Below are 25,441 nucleotides of genomic sequence, written 5' to 3'. Positions count from 1 at the left end.
ACTTTATAGGTCATGATATCTCTGTAGCTTGTGGGGATAGCTGCATCTGGAAACAGATAGCTGTGTCTCCCCTAGCATCTTCTTTTTCTTATTTTTTGTTATGTATAAGTTTACAAAGGTCAGATGCCAGCATGATCTAGAATAAGAGCTGTTATGGCTGGCTTTGAAAGGTTACTTTAGAGAAAATCTCATGAAGCAGCGAGACCCGAAGACCTGCAGGGAAAATGGGTGAAATGCTATTATTTGCTAGTAGAGCTTCTAACACATAGAGGCATAAAACATTGAAATGTTTTAATGTCTCTAAGGGACTAAGTCAGTATTTACAAAGTAGAAATAAAGAAACAGCTCACAGTTATTACAGATACATTTCTGACATTATGTCAATATGACATCATAATATTTGGGAATCAATGACACTATCAGAGCAATTCTTTGAATATGTGTCTAATGTTTTTCTTATTTTTAGAACTATAATTAATATCTACCTTTTTTGTGAGGATGAATTGAATCACTTTTCTATAAACTACAATAACACAAAGGCCAGAATTGTTACAGGTTATTGTTTTGTGATAGTAGAATTATAATGGTGTACATGAGAAAGGAAAGCACAAAACTAAGAGTTTTGTCATAATTAAGGAATATCTGTATTATCTGGTTATCTGTAATGCATTTGACAGTATATTTCGAGTGAGCACTAGTCCATTTACATATGTGGGCTGGTTACAAATAATTTATAATGAATAGCACTGCAATAACTGTTTAAACACCGCAAATGATCACTGTTTCATATGCGCTAAGTCACTTTAATATTTTATATTTAATAAAATTATATATGTATACATATACATACATATAGTGTTTGACTAATACAACACAGATTGCTCTTAGTTTAATGGTTTTCATAGAAAACCATCCATTTTCAAATCACAATAAAGTGAGACATATATCACTTAGTATTTTATTTTAAAATACTTCTGGTACATTTCTGATGTCAGTGACACAATATTAACACCTATCACCATGCATGATTGTTGTGTCTTCTGAAGATTTCATTCCCTTTCCATTCTAAGCCACGGTCAGCATACATATGCCATAGAAACCATAGAAATGCACATTAGGTTCCTCTGCTCAACACTAAATTTCATCCAAAGTAAACACAAATCCAGTTCATTTCATGACAACATAGCCCATGCACAAAGCCAACAGAAATATGAAAAGTTTAGCAAGTACTTGGATGGAATATCCATTGCGACTTTCCTGAAGGCATAAGAAATAAGCAAACTACATTAAAAAAAAAAAACAAAAAAACAAAAAAACGCAACTTCCCTTGATAGCAAAAGTGATTGTTCACAGGGTCCAAAGGTCCAAGACAAGACAAATATCTGGATTTCTGAGCATCACCACGTTTGTGGTTTGTTCTTTCATAGTTAATCAAACTGGTGGAGGAGATTTCTCTTACCTCAGAATCTTCAGTTCTCAGAATTTTTCCTTTCTATGTCCAGATTCTTATTACCTCAATGTGAAAACAGCTCTCCTTTCAAATGTATGCCATCACCATTATTTTATAGTCAACAGAACAATGTAACTATTGACTTAGGAACCATACCTGCTCTACATGCCGAGTGTTCTCTGTCCTAAAAGGTGTAGAGACAACATCATAGGATTTTCAAGGTGTGAAACAGTTTTATGATGGAAGCAATACATAGAGCCTAATAGCAGTTCTTTTTTACCTCAGTTTAAACATAAGATATATTCTAAACCATTTAAAAGCAATCCCCTTTAGTTACACAATAACACACACACATTGAGATAGTTAATGACCAGAATGTTCTCTTTTTCATAGAGGTACATGTATGACCAACCAACACCCATATAACAAGAAAAATTATTCTACAATTGCAAAAATGAAATAAATAGCAGCCTCCTTTTTTCATAAAGATAAATCAATTTTTTTAATTACTAAAGTTAACTTAATAAGTTGTTTCTGTTTTGAGAATAGGAACAAGGAGTTTTACTCTATTATCCTACCAATGTCCCTAAATTTCATATGTTGAAGTGTAAGGCCTTGGTTCTTTAGAGTGTGGCTGAATTTGGGAATAAGATTCTTAGAACATAAGGAAGTTAAAATTAGGTCTTTATTTAAAATAGACCCTGGTCTAAACCTTTAATCCTTCCCCAGTGTCCTCACAAAAGGCAATTAGGACACATAGACTCATGCTGACACAAGGGTGTACAGCAGGGCAGCTGTGTAGAGGAATTAGAAGATGGCAATGTGCAAGCCGAGGCTGTGCCTAGGCATGAGGAACTGAAAAAAAAAAAACCCCAAAATCTGATTTCAAGCTTCCAGAACTGGGGGGACATAGCTGTTTCAGCCTCATAGAATAGTTTGGTCATTGTAGGGGTTATCAAATAGTACACTGCAATGAAAAGATTCAAATTTCAACTTCTTCACAAAATTAACATACTGGTATAAATGTAAATTCTTTTCTTGTAATATCTAGTAAGTATATTTTTACCAGGTATATAAACACACACACATATGTACATATGCATATAAACACATACATATTTAATTAATTAATTAATTTCATTGATTGATTGATTGATTCATTGATTGGTTTTTGAAGACAGGGTTTCTCTGTGCAGCTTTATGTCTTTTCCTGGAACTCACTTGGTAGCTCAGGCTGGCCTCGAACTCGCAGCTTTATGTCTTTTCCTGGAACTCACTTGGTAGCCCAGGCTGGCCTCGAACTCACAGAGATCTGCCTGGCTCTGTCTCCCGAGTGCTGGGATTCAGTCTTTTCTTAAGAGACTCAGTTCTTCGTCATATTTGCTTTATACAGTTTAAAAATTGCATTATCCAAGAAGTGTCACATCTATCCTTTTTCTCTAAAGTTATGGCAAAGCAAGAATGATTTATTGTGAAAGCCAAGTCTTTAGCTATGTTTGGACAGGCCAAGCAGCCTTTGGGCAGGTGTGGCATAGGCCTGCTTGTTGCTGAAACAGCAGGTGGCATGGTTGTGAATTATCTGATGAAATAGAGAGTGAGTAAAAGAGGATCTCCAGCAATTGCACTTACATGGTGGGTGCAGAGTTGAATGTTTACACACTTGTTTTAATGAATTCTTAGTTATAATTTCGTTAAAGTTCTTCATTGCTGTGCATGCCTGTGAGTTTAAAGAGACAAAGACTTCCAACATTGAAAGCAGATAGAGAAAGCAAAGAGAAAAGTGTACTGTAGCAAACCTCGAGGAGGCCACATCACTCTTTGCAGTAGAAGTCAAGGTGGGATGAAAGTGGACTTGATAAAAGAGCAAAAAATAAAAGGAATGAGGGAGTTCATGCTTGGTGGGAGCTGAAAGTACATGGGACCTCTGCTCCTATGATCCCCAACTTGGTTCAGCTGATCTGAGACAGTTATATCCATTTTCCCAGGACCTCTTCCCACCACATACATTTATATCACATTATGGAAAGAAAGCTTACCCTTCATATTACTTTGAGAGGGAATGATTCCAAGTGTGGATTCTCCACCTCTTTCCTTTTATCTTCTGTATAGATGTATTTTGTGGTTTCTGGTCTGTCTATGATCCACTTGTTGTATGTACATACTGTCTGCCTGCATGCTGTCTCATTCCTCAATGTCCCAACAATGGACTCTAATTTATTTATTGAACATCACAGAGAGTGCCACATATAAAATTTCATACTCTTTATCAAGACAGTTTCTAAATAATAACATGCTTTAAATTCAGACATTTTAGTACCTCTCATGAATAAATAACTTACAATTTATCTTAATTCAAAACCATATTGTTGAGTAACTTTTGACCATCATACTACTCTGCAGTTGATAGCAAATTGCATTACAATGCTGGAAATATTTAGAGTAGCATTTGATATAAACAACAGAGAATACACCTGCTTACCCAGACCTAATTTAATATCTTCTTGGCTGTGCAAGGATTAATACAAATCCTTTTAAAAACTCTATTGACTTTTAGAAATTCCCATCATCCTATCACCACAAAAATGGTTGTTTGAAAACACTAAAAAAAACATTTTACACTTTTAGATATTCAATGAATATACTCACAAGGATGAACTTCACTGATGTTAAGCTGATGTATTATATTAACTATAACTCTATTTGTATGCTATGAAAAGAACCATTGCTTGTCTTCTCAATATCCCATGCTACTAGAAAATTTTGAATATTAATCCCTGTTCTTTATTAATGCCATCAAAACTTTACTTCACTCGTCTATTCTAACTCTCCCTCTGATTGGGCTGAAGATAGATTCTCCACTTTTATTTCCCCTCAGACTAGATTGAACAATAAGTTAATCAGCCTATTCAGCTACTTCATAATAGCTACTAAATTCTTAATGACATGGAAGTTACCATACCAATGAAATCTGACATAAAATTTCAAAACATATTTATAGTTTCATCTTTGTTCCTATTATATGTAATATATAAGTAATTTAGATACAAGATCATGATGTGGTCTTTCTCAGTAATATTTTTTATACTACTGTATATTTGAACAACATCACAAAGTCAAAGATAGAGAATTTCTGTATAAAGGACAGTAGCCATGTGTGTGTTGCATTTGAAGTAATATTATATAGGAAATTAAAAAGCCATGATGACTTTGTACATCTTTGTTATAAGCACTGTGAGAAAACCTAAAAATTTCTAAAAAATGTACTGCAATGAGTCAACATAAAAATGTTTCATTTAATAAAAACTTTCAAAACTCATTCTTGGAGATAAGATAATGTAATACAGATATACATAGATATAGCTCATTACATAGATAGCTCATTTACCTGACTCTTGGATCACCAGCTCCCAAATCATGACAGAGACTTATTATTAAAAATATTTAGCCTTATCTTAGACTTGTTTCTAGCTTTATTTATTATTTTGATACTTGAGAAGTCGTGCATCTCATTCAAAAGCATGAGATATGTTCTTCTCAATAAACTTACTTTAGTATCCAGAGTTTTCAATCACTCGACTTTGTCTCCTCAGATCACACAGGTAACATGACAATTTCAGTATGCAAACAATTAGGTGAGATATCAGGAAACAAAAAGTTAGGCATTAAATGTTGTGCCATTAAATTTTGAAAAATCTTCCAAACCTAATTTGGATGCCAAAGGATTCAAAAATTACAAGGGCAATTTATAAAGTGCATTGTAACATATGTTTTCTCAATAAATTCATGACTGAATTTGAAAGCGTAAATTTCATTGTTTGTTTTCTTGTTATCTAAATTTAAGGAGAAACTTCACAATTCATATTTGAATAATATGCTTACAGAGTTTTTTATTATTAATATAGTCTATCAATATATTTGGACACTCTACTTTTTCTCAAGTGAGCTCGTTGGATTTTTCCTAGACAATGATTTCTGGCTTCTTACTGGAGCTTATTAAGATGAGCCCTAGTGATTAAAGTATTCTATAAAATATTTCAGATGAACAAAATATATTGAGAATATCATATATATTATGCAAAGCTTTCGATATAATCATTACAAAGATATGAAAAGATAACTGAACATTTCAATTACTTTCTTTGGTACTTAATATAAGACCTAGTTAATGAGATCTTACCATTAAACTTTGTAATTTGTCTTTTATTCAAAACAACTTTTTGACAGTTTTCCATTATTTTTTCCTAAGGTATTTATAGGTTATCGTTATTTGATTACTACCTTCCATGCATTACATATATAATGTCTTATTTATTTTTGGATTAGCATTTTTTTCATATTTCTTAGGAAGTACAGAAGCAAATTGATTGGCCCAGCACTGAATTGTTAGAAGAAACATAAAATTGTATTCCACTTAAATGAAAATATAGAGAGCATTAAATTCTGCTGCAACTGTAATATTTTCAGCTATTTAATTTTAATGTCCATAAATATAGCTCATATGTTATATACATTTATTTTCAATTATAGGATTAATAAAAGCTTATAAAGTTTGTCTCAATAGAGTCACCTATTCTAAGCACACTTATTAACCAATAATATAAACATAAAATTCAATACATTTTTAAGCAAAATATAAATATTTATGGGTTATAAGCTGTGTTTCTCAACTTTGAGGTCTGTTGAAATTTAATCGGTAAAAGTAATATTGTTACTATTCTGGCTCCTTTTTCGTACCTGCAATTTTAGCTCTGCTTAGAGTAGAAAAGAAAGCATATTGGTACTCTTCCATTCCACAAGGCATGTCCGTGTAGTGAGTTACACATAGCCTATTCAGCAATTTTCCCATCCCAAAGTCAAACACATATAGTGTGTACACATCCTGACTAAGAAAATAATAATCTTTATATAATTTTTCTCTAAGGGTGTCTGTGTCATGGCATTAGAGATTTCTAAGGTTTTGGGATGTATCCCAGTTTGAAGAGTGCTGGCCTAGAAAGTAGGAAGCCTTGAGTTTGATGGTCAGTACCACATAAACTGGGCATGTGGTACACAACCATAATAACAGCCACTGGAATCGTAGAAACAGGAGGATGATATGATTAAGATCATCCTCAGTTGTACAGAGTGTAAAACCAGCCTGGTATATGTGCGGTATTATAGCTACAAGAACAAATCAAACAATTCAATGATTGTATATTTGTATATATGTATATCTATGTGTGTATACATGTATTCATGTACATATATGTATTTATAATTTATCTATCACGTGAACCTCCATTTTGACAGACAAATATTCATAATTAATTTTATGTGTTTGCACCACATATTATTGGGGGAATTTTTCAGCTGAATCAATCAAAGATTCCATTTTAAAATTAGAAATTCAACAGTTTGCCAAATTAAAATTTTGGTGCTATTTCATTTTTTTCTTTTTAATTCACTTCATGTTAGTATTTTATTTTTAAATTTACATGTTACGATTGTTTTTGTACTTACATTTAGACCTATTTTAACAACAATCTTTTTGATATTTTTTTGATATATATTATATATATTGATATATATATATATATATATATATTATAACAATTAATGAAAAAAAGAGGACATGAATTTGGAGAGTGAAGAGTGGAGTATGAGATGGTTTGAATGGAAGGAAAGGTAGAAGAGAAGTATAACTATAATCCCAAAAATTAAAATAGGGGGGATTTGATACTGAGGATTGACTTTAGGCACTGGCTGATTATCATCAGATGTTTTGACAGGTGATTTAGGAAATTATGGGAAAATCCTGGATATCTTTAGAGCAGTCAGCCTGATGTTGGGAATAACATGGTGAGAAAGTATGTTACAGAATCTCTTACCTGAAAAATACTCAGGGTTTACTACATTAAGAAGGAGAAAGGATATTTTTCACTCCATTTCAACAATAACATGTCTCCTTTTATGGAGAAGCACTTAGAGAAAGCGGTGAGAGTTCAAAGTCACCTGTGATTCAAGATTCTTCAAGGGCTGCAATTACAGCAAAGCACTCAATGTGCACAATCAATTAAAGCAGGCTCTGGTGTTTGCAGAAGGACCAGCCTCCCCAGCTTTGTAGGAGACAGTCTCTGCAGGCCTCAGAAGGTATAAAAATGAGAAGTCATCTGTAACTGTCTTGACCCGAAACCACTTGCTTTAAGAAAACAGAGCACTCAAGAAAGGAAGTAAAAAAGGCTTCATCAGGAAAGGCTAGTGCCATATACAAGGTAATGGAGGACACTGCTTATATTTATGTTAAAATACTGATAACTACTGCTTACTCTTTTTAGATTATATTACTTATTCTTTAATACAGAGTTATTATTCCAATGTTTTTGTTGATAAACTGCAATCTTTCAGAAATACAGAAATGTCTCTCCAGATACTTAATACAATGTACTGATGAGTACTATCAGATTATCATAAGATTTCAGTATCTATATCAAAATAATTATTATTAGCATAATCAATATATGTAGTAAGTCTTTTTCTGTCCCAACAGCCAGCTCCCAAATAATGACATGGAGACTTATTAATTATGAAAGATTGGTAAGATGATAGCTTAGCCTTATCACACAAATTCTTATAACTTAAATTAACTTTATTAATCTACATATTACCTTGTAACTTTTTTATCTTTATTTAATTTTGTATGTCCAGCTCACTACATATCTCCTTGGTGTCTCCTCTGGCTTCAATTAACTCCTCCTACTTCTTCTCTCTGACTAGACCTCCTGCCTAGCTATTGGGTGTTCTGTTCTTTATTAAATCAATCACAGCAATATGTCTTCACACACTGTACAAATATTTCACAACAAACATATTTTCACATTTATTATGTAGAATGTTATTTTAAGGTGTGTTACTTTTGTTTATGCTCTAGAACATTTTTGTTTTGTTTTGTTGTTTTTTTTTGAGACAGGGTTTCTCTGTGTAGCTTTGTGCCTTTCCTAGAACTCACTTGGTAGCCCAGGCTGGCCTCGAACTCACAGAGATCCTACTGGCTCTGCCTCCTGAGTGCTGGGATTAAAGGCGTGTGCCACCAATGATGCAGAGATGTGTTTGATTAAATAAAATTCACCTGCAGTCAAGAGGCTGAGTCAGCAACCAGCTGACAGGAAGTGGTAGGGAGGAGCCAGGTGGAAAAGGGTTTTTGAGGAGGGGCAAGGAAAAGCATGAGGGATTTTGGAGGATGCAAGCAGGGAGAGAAGGTGAGCTACTTGCTATTCAGCCACTCTCAGGAGCAGAATTCCACCTTAATCTTTGAATCTTGAGTTCTTTAGAGGGAGAGAGGTTTAGTTAAGTTCCCTCCATAGCTTTGCAAGAGTCTTCACCTGAGGGAACAGAATTCTCTCAGGCCTCAGCTCTCTTAGCCTAACAGCTGCTGGTAGCAGCGGAATTGCAGTTGCTGATTCGGACAGCCATGGCTTAAAAGTTAGCAACAATTAAACAAAAGGACAACACGTTTACCTATCATTAATTGACTTGGATAGAACATATGTTTTAGAGTAAGAAATCTTGTTTTGATTTATTGTTTTTTTAATTGAATGTGTTGGAATAATTCTCGTGTACACTGTAAAGATTTGTCACTCAAATTGCTTTAATAAAATGCTGATTGGCCAGTAGCCACTCAGGAAGCACAGGCAAAGTGAGCAGACTAGGAGAATTCTGGGAAGAAGAAGGGTGGAGTCAGGAGTCCAGCCAGATGCAGAGGAAGCAAGATGAGAATGCCTTACTGAGAAAAGTTACCAAACCATGTGGCTAAGCATAGATAAGAATTATGGGTTTATTTAAGTGTAAGAGCTAGTCCGTAATAAACCTGAGCTATGGGCCAAACATTTATAAGTAATATTAAGCCTCCAAATCAAGTACTTGGGAAGCAGCTGCCAGGACAGGAAGCAGGGGTTGGGACAGAAGACTTTTACCTACAAGTGAAAATATATTTTTTTATTTTTGTCATACAATTATTTGGATTAAAGGTTTTTCTTTCCCAGCTCCTTGAAGTTCCTCCCAAATATCTATCCACCCAAAACAACATTCTTTCTTTCTCTCTTGCACTGTAAAACAAATATCTAAAATAAATAAGATAAAGTATTTTCCCCTAAAATTCATTGGGAACTGATGCCTCTCATGTATTTATATGGAAATATCAGCTGTTATCCCAGATCATGGGGACTTTTCTGATTCAGTGCTGACAGGGTGGAAGGCATAAAAGTTAATGGACACAAATAAGGAAGGAACACAGGAGACATTAACTATACCTCCTAATTTTGGAAGAAAAAAAACCCATTAAGATGGAAAAAGACTGCCTAATCAAAGTTTTCCTCTTAGAGAGAGGCTTAGGCATGCACTATCCTTTTGTAGGACAAGGGAGACTGTTGTTGGAGAAATACAAGCTAACTCTATGCAAGCAGCTTATGACAAATCACCCCTATTTCTGTAAATATGCTTTGTTATGTTTTGAAAGTATAATTTGTTGCTCTTGAAAATGAGTGCCTATGTTTAACACTTTTTAGCATTGTAAGGAAAAGATGTGCCTGGCCACGTTAACAAAATGCTGAGTGATGTTTTCAGTTTAAAGTTGTTTTGATGTAAATGTTGGGGAAAAAAAAATGTCTTTTCCAGAGGTTAATCCTGGAGGGTGGGGAAAATCTGCTTGTTTTGAAGAATCAATAAAGACAGCTTAAAGTATTTGGGGACAGCCACTTGTGGGAAACTTATCTGGTGGCTGGACACTTCCTTTTTCTTACCAACACTCCTTTGCCATCCCATGACCTGAACCCAGCTGTGGCAGATCAAATGTGTAACATGCTGATAACAGTGAATGGCATTTAAAACAATCAAACAATGAGTACTATACATACCAACATTTATAAATCCTCTCAATACTTGTAAAATTAAATTATTTCTTAATCAAAAAATACATATGCATTAAAAAATGAATTTCTTCATGTTTTTAAATAATACAGGCCACAAAAAAGTACCTAATAGACTTTTACTAATTCCAGAAGAGAACTGGAAGTCTGGTTCCATATAAACAGATACAGGCACACATTTAAAATTTTCATGAACATTTTGCTGTGTACACTCTACAAATTTATTAGTGACAGCCATCATCTGTCTATAGGAAAATATAAAAATAGAGTTTCCTATGTGATCCATCAATTCTTCTGAACTATATAGAATAACATAATACATATTTTCGTATTTAAATGTTAAATTTTAATGTTTTGAACAAAGTATTTGATTAATTTTCTTGATGTAATATAAGCTTGTTTATAAAGTGTTCTAGAATATTCAAATAATACCTATGTTTTATGTCATACTTAAATGTTTTTCCAATGTATTTTCAAGGTCCCATGATAATAAATTCAGTTGCCTTTTATCACTGAAAATACAAACGTTTCAAGTAAAAGGTCACAACATACTTCTAATATTTCCTTTTGATGCTGAGTGCAAAGTTGGTTTCAGTAATAAAATTGCTGATATTAAAGAAGCATCTGCCATGGCCACTGATTTTAACATATCTCTCTGCGGTGGTGTGAGAAGTTCTAAAGTAGTCTATGGTCAGACAATCAGGAACTATCGCTGTACTCTCAAAGAAATGGAGAAGAACTATCCTTACTCTAATTCTTGACATAGTGAGCATGACACTGGGAAAGAGAAATAGATTATACTCTACAGCAACTGCAATATCATTTGTTTTCATTTTCCTATCAACCAAAGAAGGCCTTAAAATAGCATCCTTTCTCTCTTTCATATACTGGGCAGTTGGTCACACACCAGAATATGAAGAAATATTTTAGACATAAAGAGTTACAGCCAAAAACATGTTTCACCAAACTTGGTTATCCATTTGTTACCATATTAATAACTAACAATATTTAACTAGTCACTGAAAAGTGCTAATGGATTGGACTTATGTTCATATGTTTTTTTCATAATTTTAATGACAATTATTTAAAGATATTTGAGTTACATGGATTAGAAGCATCATAGGTCATAAGTTTTGTTGTTAACTGTTAGAAGAAACAAAGAACAGCAACAACTCTATGTTTAAATATATTGAAATCCTGAGTTCCACGAAGGATCAAATGTACTTATATAATGAATATTGTATTGATATATATATACCATCTATAAAGATTATCTGTCTCCACATTTCTGTACTGTTGAAATTTTTATTTTCCTCAAGGCCTATTTCTGTTTAGTTAAATACATTTTTCACATATTTCTCTACTAATTTATTCAACAATCTGAATCAAGAAATTGAGAAATATACTAGAGGATGGAAAGAACCCCACACCTTTGTTCATGGATTGGTCGAACTAATACTGTGAAAATGACCTTCTTTCTGAAAGCAATATACAGATTCAATGCAATCAAAATAAAAATTCTCATGCCATTTCTTCATGGAAATAGAAAAAGCAGTCTATGTATCCATTCAAAACCACAAGGTAACCAATAAAATTCTGAGTAAAATAGAGTGATGCCAGATGCATTGCCATGCCAGATTTCAAGATTTATGTCGGGGCTCTAATGACTAAAACAAGCACAATATAGACACAGAAACAGACACAGAGACCAGTGGAAGAAAATGGCAGGCCTGAACATGAGGCCATTTTACTATAGCTATCTGATATTTGACAAAGACCCAAAAAGACACACTGGAGAAAATACAGTATCTTCAAGAAATCGTATGACAAATCCTGGATATCCGTACATAGATAAAGGAAGTTAGACTCCTATGTCTGCCCCTGTGGACAATCAACTCCAAATATATCAAAGGCTTCAATATGATACCTGAATCATTACATCTGTAGGAAGAGAATATAGGCAGTCTCCTAAAGATACTAATGATGGACAGGACTATCTGAAGAAGTTTTTGTCTTTTTGTTTTCAGGCATTAAGGATACTTGACAAATAGGACCTCCTAAAACTGAAACGTTTCTGTACAGCATTTGTAACCATCAATTGAGTGAACAGGAAGCTCACAGGATAAGAGAGAGAATCTCATTTAGTTTTACATCTGATTAGAGATTAATATCTAAAATAAACAAAGAACTCAGAAATCAAAGAGTCAGAAAAACAAATGAACTAATTAAAGGGAGACTGTGGATCTGAACTAGAGGTCTCAAAAGAAGAAACAAAAGCAGCAAAAATATCTCTAAAAGTGTTCAACATTCCTGTTCATTAGGGGAATGCAAATTAAACTACTGAGATTTTACTATACTGAAGTCAGAAAGTTTAGAATCAAAAAGAAAAAAAAACTGGAAAAAAAATACTGGAGAAGATGTGGAGACAGGGGCCTCCTCCTTCTCTCTTGGGAGAACTGAAAACTGGTGAAGGCACTTTGTGAATAAATATAAAGAATTCTCAAAGAAAAAAACCTATTTATTTTTCTTAGTTAAATTTGCTTAAAGACAATTTCTCATGTGACTATTCCCATCCACTTTAATGTGCACCAGCCATTGTTAGAGGAAGAATATAATGTAATATAGTATATTATAATATAATGAACATACATTTGTGTGTGTACATTTGTGTACATGTACATACATATACATATATGCACATATATAGAAGAAATTAAAGAAAAAGATTCCAAGAATTTGAAAGATAATAAGAGGTTGCATAAAAGGTTTTGGAGGGAGGAAAAAAAAGAGAGGAGTGATGTAATTGTATTATAATCTCAAAAAATTTAAAAAAAATACTTCAAAGAAGAACAGAAGAAAATGGAAGGGAATGATAAAAGATTGCCCAATAATTAAAGAAATATATGAACAAAGTAATATGATTATACGGAAGTAAAAAATAAAAATGCACAAGCAGGAATTAAAAACTGAATCATGAAATAATTGAAGCAAAAAATATGTATTTCTTTTTTTTTCTTTTTTTTTAATTGCTAAGCTAATTTTATTCATAATGCAGAATACATATAGTTTTACATGAAATATTTTAAAATAGTGTAACATTTTCTAGAAACTATGAATTTTTGAATAGCATAGGTAATATCTACATATTATATGTATATTCAGACACTGGAATTTTACATGATTTTTTTTTCTTTTAAGTAAATTTATTTTACAACATCATTTAGTTCAACCAAATGAATGGAAGCACAGGATCTATGAACCAAAGGCTGAGGGGCCCCCAACTGGATCAGGCCCCCTGAACGGGTGAGACAGTCATTTGGCTTGATCTGTTTGGGAGGCAGCTGTGTGTTGGTGCCGGGTCCTGGGCTTGCTGCATGAGTTGGCTGTTTGAATCCTGGGACCTATGCAGGGACACTTGGCTTGGTCTGGGAGGGGGGACTGGTCCTGGCTGGACTGAGTCTACCAGGTCAATCCCGGTCCTCGGGGGAGACCTTGATCTGGAGGAGGTGGGAATGGGGGGTGGGGTGGGGGGAGGGGGGGGTGCGACAGTGGGAGAACATGGGAATCTGTGGCTATTATGTATTTCTTTTATACAACATATTCATGTCAGACTGATCAGTAACCAGCCTAGACATTAAAGGTCAAGGTAAACATGTTGAGTCATGGAACTTAAGGCACTAGGGCAAGAGAATTTATTCATATTTTCTCAAGATAAACATGGGTGCTGTATCGGCTATACAGAAAGATCACATATTGGCTTCACAAAAAGCAATGTGTTAACAACATAAATTCCAATAAGATAGAGAGATTACATCATCTTTTCCTCTTAATTTTAATTTAATATATTTGATTTTGTTTCAATTTTCTTTGTTTTAATATACTACATAAAGGGATGTAAAGCACATTTGTTTTGCCATACAGTTTGGAGATGCACAAATGACAGTATAATTGTATGCCAAGATAATTACACATATTCAGTCCTCAATATGACTTCATAAATATACTTCCTTTTTCATAAACAAGAGTGTAAGTTCCTTCTTAGTTACACAGATTTGCTATTGTAATACCAAGAAAAGAAAAGTTAAGATGCGAAATTTTAATGTAAGCAGTTTTTACATTTTGGAATCAAAGCAGTTAATATATTTACCATTCTATTAATAGCTGCAAGTTACTTAGAAGGAATATGATAGTATATATGAGGATATAAACACATGTGTAAAACTATTTATCATGGAATAAATATATCTGACACTTTAGGTGAGCCAAAATAGGATTAAATGTGCAGGCAATGTTTCAGAACAAACTCTTTAGGCGATGAAGGAGAATAAGCAAGCACAGATGGAACACTTAAGCAACAAGACAAGTCAGTATCCGTACCATCTCTGGTGTATTTTAGACAGCCCTACAGCGAAGTCTTAAACCAGAAACGGGCCTGCAGAACACCTTCCTCCTTGTGACTGTGTTGTGTAGATGTTCAGAACAATGCTATCTCAAATGCAATAGTCAAGGCTCTACCCCATGAAATGTGTACAGGAGGAATTGTTTGTACTGAGTGTTCCTAAATATTCACAAGTGGGGGTCTCTGCAAACACTGGAGCCAACAGAGTAATGATTCATGGGAGGCAAGAAGAAAGTCCAGTTTAGGGTGACTCAATGTTCATTCAAACATCTAGAGTCTGACATCAGGCAGTTTATCTTAATTGTATTTAAGTACAGTTCAACCTAGAAAAAGGTTTCCTGGTGTAACACAATTCATGTGGACAATGAAGCAGAATCACACTGAAACACTTCTCACAGCACATGCCCCTTCTTCCAGGAAGATGGTTTCTAAAGACAGGCTCCATGTGTTATCTTAAAGGCCTAGTGGTAGATCTGGTATGGTTTCAGTCATACAGATAGCATAGAGGACATTTTGACTATTAGCCACCTCTGGTTCTGGTTCTGGGAGCCTGGGAAGCTCTGTGCTGTTTAGATAGTGCAAAGGTCTCTAGTCTGGCTTGTAGAAGCTTGGTAGGTTTTAGCCTGACAGACAATGCTATTTGCCATTCCCAGTTCCAACCTTTTAAATGGAAATAGGTTATACTTCTTTTTCTTTGTGACAACCCTATGTGATTAACATTCCTGGTCTCCCTACTACTGTCTGTGAGTGTAAAGACCTTTGTGCTCCCAGCTTTCACAGAAGCTTAGCTTTCATTTCAAGTACATATTTAGCATATTGAACAATTTTTCTCATTTTCAACAATTAATTCATTTATTTATTTAATTCATTTGATTTTATGTGATTATATGTGATCATTTGATTATATGTGACTATATATACTTGTTTAATTTTTCATCTACTCAATAATAAAATTTTAAATGAATTACTCTATTTTAATTATAATCCACTACAATCGCATCCCTTTTGTTATTTTAAATCATTAAAATTAAAGGATAGATGGAGGAACATTTTCTGCTTTATTTCTCAAGCAAAAGTCCCTTAACATATTCTATATCCATCCCCAAGCATTGCTTCATGTTTTCTGTGCATAAAAGTCCCAATAATTCTTTGACTCATCTTCAGCCATATTTTTTTTTCCAAAATCTCTTTTATTGTCCCTACATCAGAGCCTAGTTTTGCTTTAGTTTTTCTAATGCGGCTCCTTTCTAATCAGTACCTCCTTGCAGATATTAACAGATGTCTTCTGTGCTTTCATGGGATCTTTTGATATGTCACTACTAAACAGTTCATCATGGCCACAGCAATTTATGATTGACCTTTCTCTCTTCTCTGATCTTCATAATGTTGCATAGAAAATAGTTTAACACATAAGAAGCAATCCATAAATATTTGTTAACAAGTGACCATATGATTAACTTGATAAAATGTTTAAATTTTTATAAGTGTTTACACATATCTATTTTGAATAATCATCAATTACATAAGCTATGACCCTACATCTTTCAATCAAAACATATTAGGAATTTATAAAGGGAATATAATTAACAAAAACAATTTGACTGAATCATTATGGACATATAAAGAGATTATCTGCATAATGTGTATTGTAACAGTCTCATTTATTTTTCCATGCATAGTAAATATGAATATAGGTTAATAACACTTTTAGCTCTGCCAACCAGTGACTATACCCTAGAAATATCCACATTGTTTTAAATTTGCTCTTAATAATGCCATCACACTAGAAGCAGTGAGAACTGGAGGAATAGAGCTGATAAATGAGGCAGACTAAAATCTCATGAAACAGCCAACTTCATTCAGATCCTCAGACAATTTATACTCTGAGGGTTAAGAAAGGTAACCAGAGAAAAATTCTTATGAGTTCATGCTGTGTACCATCATAAGGCAAAAACATGTTTTTTCCATAGATTCATATAAAGGATAGATTAAACATTCAGTTGAATATCAATAGCAAGGAATATTGACTAATTTGGAGTAAACTCATGCCTATCTGCTAAAACTGAGATGTGCACAAGAAACACATTCCAAGAATAATTCCATGTTTGGAAGAAACTGAGGTCACAAGATCAGTGACTTGTTTTCTTGGAATATTATCAGAAGCACTCAGAATTCTTCTCACACAACTCCTAGGTCATTTTCTGACAAATATAAGGAATAAAAAACCCAGAATTTTTCAGTCTTCTTTTTTCCTTTATTGGTCACTTTCATTATTATTTTCATCTACTTGGACTGTGAAATACAATAAGTTATTTCATTTCACTGCCAAGCTATTCATCTGTACTGGAGTGAGAAATGTGGAGTACTAATTTTTTGAAAGTCCAACTGCATTGTCAAATTGTGGAAATGATTGCCAAAGTCACATTGTGATCAAACATGTTTATACCGAGGAACTGCTACAGACACGAATTTGTTTTCACAAAATATTTGTTTCATAGACCTCAAAATGACATTTAACATATCTCAGGGGGTTATAATATCACCCAAGCTATTTTCCTCTGTAATATCTGCACAGAAAATCTTATTTTGCCATGAGTACTCTTGAGTAAAATCTTATTTTGAGGTATTCAAGACTGGAATTGGCTGAAGAGACTTGATACAGAAGTAACAAGAGCAAACACTGCTCATTTTAGGAAATAAAGCCTCATGGTGTTAGAAAATGGCAGACTACTACATAGGAATCAATGAAAATGAATACCCCCTAAAGGAAAATAAAACAATTGTATATGAGAAAACAGAAAATAAAGCAGAAAACCCAATATAGTACACAGAGTTAAAAATGGACAACATATCAATGCAGTGATTACTTTCCGGGTCATTCTTAGATCACATTAGTGTGCTTTAAATATGACCATGGAGAAAACTAAAAGCAAAAGACAATCACTTAGATATTAAATATCTAGACATATTTAATTTAGTAAGAGAAGCTAATGTTTAGGTAACAAACAGAAAAGGGACTTAAGCTAATAAGTATTTTCTTTAAAAGTTGAAATAGGAGTACAGAATTTCTATGCTTGGGGAGGCACATCCAGTAGAAGCACGTCTAAGCACTTCCTCCTGTCTCAAGGCTGTACAAGGTGTCCCATTATAGGCAGTGGGCTCCAAAAAGTCTGCTCATGCATCAGGGATGGATTCTGATCCTACTGCCACAGGGCCCCCCCAAGCAGATCAAGCTACACAATTGTCTTGCCATGCAAAGTGCCTAGTCCAGCCCCATGTAGGCTCCACAGCCATTGATCCAACTTTCATGAGTTCCCTCAAGTTTGGTTTAGTCATCCCTGCAAGTTTCTCCCTGATGCATTTGCTCACAGAATCCCTCTTCTCCATATTTGACTGGACTCCTGGAGCTCTGTCTAGTCATTGGCTGTGGATCTCTGCATCTGCTTCTATCAGTCATGGAGAAAAGTTCTGTGATGACAGTTAGGGTATTCACCAGTCTGATCTCTGGAGCAAGCCAGTTCAGTTCAGGCACCCTATCCACTATTGCTAGTAGTCCAGGCTGGGGTCATCCTTGGGGATTTCTGGCAACTTTCCTAATTTTACCAGGTTTCTCTCTATCCCCATGATGTCTCTCTCTATCATGGTATCTCTTGCATTGCTATCCCTCCCTTCCTTCCTGTTCCAGCTCCACCATCCCATTCCCTTATGCTCTCATCCCCTACCCCCTACCCTCCATTGCCCACCCCTCCTCCCCAGTTTACTTGCCTTCTTGTGTGTGGGAGTGGGGGGAGGTTGACAGGGGGAGGTTGGTGGGGACAGGAGGAATGAGGAGAGAAGAGGAGGATCTTTGAATGGTGTTAAATGAATGAAAAATTTTCTTAATAAAAAAAAGAATTTCTATGCTTTTAAAAGTCATAATTACCTTGGTATGAAAATTTACTCTGAATTTCAATATTATTGAAAATACTCAGTCTTATTTAGTTGAATGTATTGCATTTACTAATTAGTGTAATTTTGTATTTTTTTTAAAAATATAGACAATTTTCTATGAGTCATGTAGTATACAGCCTGTCATATTTTGTAGTTATCTGAATATAAATTACCCCCATAAGCTCTCATATTTAAATGCTTGGTCATCTGGGGGTGGCACTATTATGAGGTGTGCCTTATTGGAATGGGTGTGGCCTTGTTGGAGGAAGTGTATTACTGGGGGTGGGCTTTGGGGTTTCAAATGCTCAAGCCAGACCCAGTGTCTCTCTCTCTCTCTCTTAGTTTCTTCTACCTACAGCTTTAGATGTAAAATTCTCAGCTACTTCTGCAGTACTTTCTGCCTGTGTGTCCCCATGCTTACTGCCATGATAACAATGGAATAATTCTCTGAATTCTAAGCCAGCCCCAATTAAATGCTTTTATTTATTCGAGTTGTCATGGTCATGCTGTCTCTTCATATCTTTAGAAACGCTGAAACAGGCATAGTTAAGTCATTTTGTGAATATCTTCTCCACGGTAATATCCAAAGTTGCTTTTAAATTGGATTATATGAAGAATAATGAGGACTGTGAATATTTATCCCACATAAATCAAGTCTGCTCTTTGTTGATCTTAGAAAAATAAGAAATACAGAAAATATTCATCATTCTAAAATGTCAGATTCATGCTTTAAGAAATGCCTCCTGATGATGAGACCTACCTTTCAACTTTTATGACATAGCTAATAATACTCTCAACTTGGACCTCAGTCCTGTGAGACTGCTGTGGCCATGATGACCTTCATTCATTAACCAGAAAGGCTTAGAATGGTGATATGGCTACTACTTCAGAATCTGAAGAAGCATCTGTGGATCAGTAGAAGCTTGATTGTATAGAAAGGCAGAGTCTTAGAGCCATTGATCCTCAAATTAGGAATTAGTAAAAAACATCTGCAAAGATAACTGGAAATGCAGATTCCAAAGCATCTCCTCTACTTTCTCTGAGTTATAGTGTGTATCTGTCCTAGTGAGCTTCAGCTATGATATTCATACAGTCCAGATTTGGATGAGGACATTTTATTGGAAGAATTGCCTTTAATAGGTGGGTCTGCAGCCATGTGTGTGAGAAATTATCTTCACTGATGATTGACTTGTGATGACCCAGCCCCTTGTGGGTTGAACCATCCTTAGGTAGGTGACCACAGATGCATAAGAAAGCTAAAAGTATGAACTAGAAAGTAAGCCAGTAAGCACCAGTCCTCCATGATTTCCCCTTCAGATGCTTGCCTTGTATTCCTTTCATTATTTTCCTCAGTGGTAAGCTGTCACCCTAAAGTATAAGCTGAAAGGAAAAAAAAAATGTTCCTTTCAAGGATTTTGTTGTTGGAGTGCTTTGTCACAGCAACAGAGAAGCAAACTACAATGGCCACTGGGACCAGGAAAGCAAGATGTTGCTGTGACAGAACTGATCATGTTGCTTCGGGCAAAGATTTGGAAGCATTTCAATCATTTGTATTTGTTTTAAATTTTGCCCATTGTTCTTTTTCTTTTCTTGTCCTTTTTAAAAAATTTATTCATTTCTCACTCAATGCATCACAAACACAGCCTTTCCTCACTTCTCTGAGCCCCACCCAAGCAGATCCATGGCTCCTCTGTCCCTCCCCACTCCACTGAAGAGGACGAAGGAAAGACTGTAGGAGTGATAAGGGTAGAGGACACCAGGAGAACATGGCCCACAGAATCAACTAAGCATGGCTCATAGGGGCTCACAGAGACTGAAGCAGCAAGCAGAAGGGTCTGCACTAGGAACTTTGTATATACAAAGGCTGTGTTTATTTAGCTTGGGGATTTTGTGGAACTCCTAACAGTGTGAGTGGGGGTATACCTGACTCTTTTGCCTGCTCTTGGATCCTTTCCCACCCATTGGATTGCCTCCTCCAGCATTTAAAATTTTAGGCTGTGGAAGATTTCAGTACTGAAAACACAATGAGCTTTTGTTGAGGAATGCATAGAAGACAAGACCGTAGAAAGAAACACACATGTGAAGGATGGGCTTGTGAATTTTCACTGAGAAGCAAAGATTCTATAATTGCTCTTCATATGGAATTCTGTACTAGGAATCTGTTGAAGTACAAGCTTTGTTTTATTGTTCAAATAAATAGATGGATGCAGGCACGCTGGCATTGAAATATCAGCTATAATTGTAAAAGATCAGCATTTTAGAGGTAAAAAGTTCTGGGAATTTTTGCTCAGTGTCAACTCAGGGAATGTGTCATCAAAGGGAGTCAAGGCTAAAAATCGAGATGGTGACAGAACTGGGGAAGGAATATGTAAGAGTCTCCCAACTGGTTCTAGTTTTGAAGGTATGAAAGAGGTTATTATGAACAGTTGAGGCATGCTTGGAGTCCTTGAAGAGCAGCCTGATAGACCATTGGTAAAGATGAAGCTTCAGTCACTCTTGATCTTCCAGGGTCAGAAGGGTCATACGAGAAGTTTTGGCTTATCACTATATAGATGAAGAGAGGGCAAGGGATTCTATCAGTGAAGGTTCAGCCTCTAATGGCATTAGAGATCCCAAAATATTTGAGATGCCAAAATAATGAGATACCCACCAAGGGAAAAGGCAGATTGATGACTTCATCCTGAGCATATACCAGAAGGTACGTGTGCTGTGGGGTTGCAGTGGTGGAAAGATGGTATTGCCCATTCATTTCAGAACCACAAGGCCATGTAGGAGACTCCAGTGTTGAAAATGGAACTATGCTGCTGAATTTTGCTTCTCTTATGTGTAATTACCTAAAGCCCTATTTTATCCTTTTGGGGAAAAGAAATATTAGTCTTGGTTTTCATTTCACAAGAATTCACAGTTCAGAGACTTTGGACATTTAAAGAGGTTACGGATCTGATTGTAAAACCAACTACTGTCATTTTACTAACCCAGCATAGTACTTAACTGCATTGTATACACCCATTCTTATATTTACAGAGAAGTGCAACTCTTAGCAATCATTAGTCAGCCATCTCTTTGCAGAAGATAGAAATCATTGCAGAAAAGCATACCTGGTCAAAATGCAGAGAACAGATGATCACGGAGTGCTCAGTCCCAATGAATACATCTACACCATGACTCATGTACCTAGGGTCAAAGAACATGGAGGAAGAGAAGATGGGACTACTGTCAGAGCCAAAGTGGGGGGGGGGGAACTGGGACTGTGTCTCCTAGATTTGACAAAGAAGCCATATCAACTATTCCTCAATGATACCTCAATATTGTGGTTGCATAAACAATACCTGATCAATGACAACATCAGTAAATATGTTGTTTTATATAAGGTTTCTATTATTTTCATTAAACACCATTACCAAAGAGAACTTGGGGAGAAAAGGGTTTATTTCAGCTCATAGTTCTCAGTTCTGTCACTAAGAGAATTCAGGCCATCAATTCATACAGGGCACAAACCTGAAGACAGAAGTTAATGCAGGGGCTATGGAGGTGTATTACTTACTTCTTTGTTCAGCCTGCTTTCTTTCTTTTTCTTTTTTTTCTGTGTAGCTTTGAAGCCTTTCCTGGAACTCACTCTGTAGCCCAGGCTGGCCTCGAACTCATATAGATTCTCCTGCCTCTGCCTCCCGAGTGCTGGGACTAAAGGCTTGCACCACCACCACCCGGCTACCCTGCTTTCTTATGACACCCAGGAGCTCCAACCTAAAAGTAGCACCCACATCAATCATCAGTCAAGAAACCACACCAGACACTTTTCCACAGGCAAATTTGTTGGGGGGCCTTTTTCTCAACTGAGATTCTCTCTTCCCAAATGACTCTCTGAGTCAATTTGACAAAAATTAGCAGTACCATTAACTCTTCGTAAGTTTGACACACAAACACATCACTATTAAACTAGAACTTCTTTTCTCGTATTCTCCCCAGGGGTCATATAATAATTATTATGACAGTGTAAAACTTCTTATCTTTTAAAAGCCCAATAGTCTTGAAAAATCCAAACATGTTAAAAGTTCAGTCTGTTTAAAATTGCCAAATACTTTAAAAGTTCAAAGTCTCTTTAAAATATCCAGTCTCTTTAAAAACTCAAAGTCACTCTAAAATTGCAAATTTTCTCTAAAATATCTGACTTCAGATATTTTATATTAGCCAGGGTTCTCAAGAGGAACAGGACTGATGAAATGAATCTATATCCACCTGTCTATATGTCTGTCTGTCTACCTGTCTATCTATCTAACAGGACTGATAAAATGAATCTGTATCTACCTGTCTATATGTCTGTCTGTCTACCTGTCTATCTATCTACCAGCAATATCTTGACCAACTTCCCCATCTCAGATAGTGTGAACACAAAGTATGTGCTAAGCTATGTTGGAGTCTGAATTAAATGAAATAAATATGTTAGTGAGAATATTCAGGGACATTTCTATTAGGTTAACTATTACTTAACATTGTGCTGTTTTTAAAGTCAAATTTAAAAAGTGTTTCTATAAGTTCCATGTGGATGGTACTTGTCACGAGGTAGAAACTGGATAACTTTTATTATCAGGTTATGCCAGGGAAGCTCCTGCATGATGAGACTATGCTATTTTATTCTATAAAATCTGTTTATGTAATAGCAATAGATAAATAAGAAAACCTGTTATGTCAAACTTAGGAAGAGGATGTATGTGGGAATACAAAAGGAAACTCCCTTTCAGAGAAATAGAAATATTTAGACTCCCATATCCCTGTAGGCAATGAGGTTTTCATAATTCTCCTTTCCTTTCTTCCTTCCTCTGTTACAGATTTTCTGAAGATCACCACATGGACTACTCTATCCCCAATCTTATACAGGGGCTGAACTTTCAGTGTATTTTTCTTGACTACAGTAAAATTATATATATAATTTTAAAATCCAGTTATTTTCCTAACATGACCTTATTCTCCTTTTCTCTTTGGATTATAGTTGATATTTAGATTATTATTTATTTTGGTGTTTTGGGTTTCTCCTATAATTTACTCTGCTCTTACTACTTAAAAGTAACCATATTATCATGTAACATTCTTGGCATTAAATATGCTATACCACTAGAAAAGTTAACAACCCCAGCAATATTAGCATGCTTACATTTCTCCTTAACAAAATAAAAGGCACTGAGCAGCAAACTTTCCCACACCGTTATTTATCTATTTTTGCTTACGGAATATTTCCTTGTAATTGTAAAGAAAAAGGCAGATTCTTTTGTCTCACTTATCTTTGTGACATTTACTGAATCATTTTAATTAGCTCTTATTGGATTTGATGTCAAAATGCTCTGGTTACTTTGAAATGTCAAATTTTAAAATGCTGACATTTTCTTGGAAAGAGCAAGGACCTGAATGGGTTAATTATGGAGGACTGGTCACTCAGATATTTCCTTTTAAAGGGGAATTCAACTTGCTGATAAGAGGGTTGCCCCTGAAGGCAGCACTGGAGTTTGTTTGTTTGTTTTTTTGCTAACTCTTGAATTACTGTCAATATGAAGCCAGCATCCACAGTTCTTTCTTGTCCTGCAAGATGATCAGCTACATTTTATCTTTTAGTTCATTTTGTTGAAGCTAAACAGATTTGTCCATTATACTGATTCCAAGGTTTTCAATGCTAAGAATTTGTCAAAATATGTTTGACTATTATATTAGTTACTCTTCTGTTGCTATGATAAAATATCATGACCAAATGCAATTGAGGGAGACAATTTATTTTGACTTGCAGTTCCAAAAGCATCCAGTCCCTCATACTGGGGAAAGCATGGCAATATTCAGGAAACCTGGGAGAGCAATACTAGGAAACTGACCTCATTTACACCCACTCACTGGTAGCAGAGAAAGAGAGAGACCAAGAAATGGGGTAAGGCTATAAACCCTCAAAGCAGATCTATTGATACATACTTTCCATCTTCTACAGGCTCCCTAATCTTTCCAAAGGGAAACACCAACTCAAGATCAAGTGCTGTGGGTTGTTCTGTATGTCCTGTGGGAGCCTGTTCTTGGGTTCCTCGTGGCTTTACCCAGCAGGTCCGCATAGAGGATGATTAGGACCAGAAGCCTTAGTGCAGGTGTCTGAGATGGTCTGCACTTGGCTGTGCTGGGGGAATGGTCTGTGTGTCAAATTGCTCTGATTGGTCAATAAATAAAACCTGATTGGCCGTGGCTAGGCAAGAATAATAGGCGGGACTAACAGAGAGGAGAAATAAAAGAACAGGAAGGCAGAAGGAGTCACTGCCTGCAGCAGCCACCAGGACAAGGAAGATGCAAAGTACCGGTAAGCCACGAGCCACGTGGCAAGGTATAGATTTATAGAAATGGATTAATTTAAGCTATAAGAACAGTTAGCAAGAAGCCTGCCATGGCCATACAGTTTGTAAGCAATATAAGTCTCTGTTTACTTGGTTGGGTCTGAGGGGCTGTGGAACTGGCAGGTGACAAAGATTTGTCCTGACTGTGGGCAAGGCAGGAAAACTCTAGCTACAAGCAAGCATTTAGATACATCACCCTATGGGGCCACTACTTTTCATCCAAACCTCCACAAGTGTTTATAATGATTTCTAAAAGCACATAGTAGGCCCTGAAAAGATACTTCCTGATTTAATTCAGAATTTAAAAAAAATGACATGGAAATATTTTAAGGCAGTCTTATTTCAGTCAAACTGTGAGAAACAGCTGCAGTTATTTACATGGTTTGATTTTATAGTTTTCATATAT

The sequence above is a fragment of the Peromyscus leucopus genome, chromosome 11, assembly GCF_004664715.2.
Source record: "Peromyscus leucopus breed LL Stock chromosome 11, UCI_PerLeu_2.1, whole genome shotgun sequence".
Classification (NCBI taxonomy): domain Eukaryota; kingdom Metazoa; phylum Chordata; class Mammalia; order Rodentia; family Cricetidae; genus Peromyscus; species Peromyscus leucopus.
Note: the sequence above shows the minus strand (reverse complement) of the source record.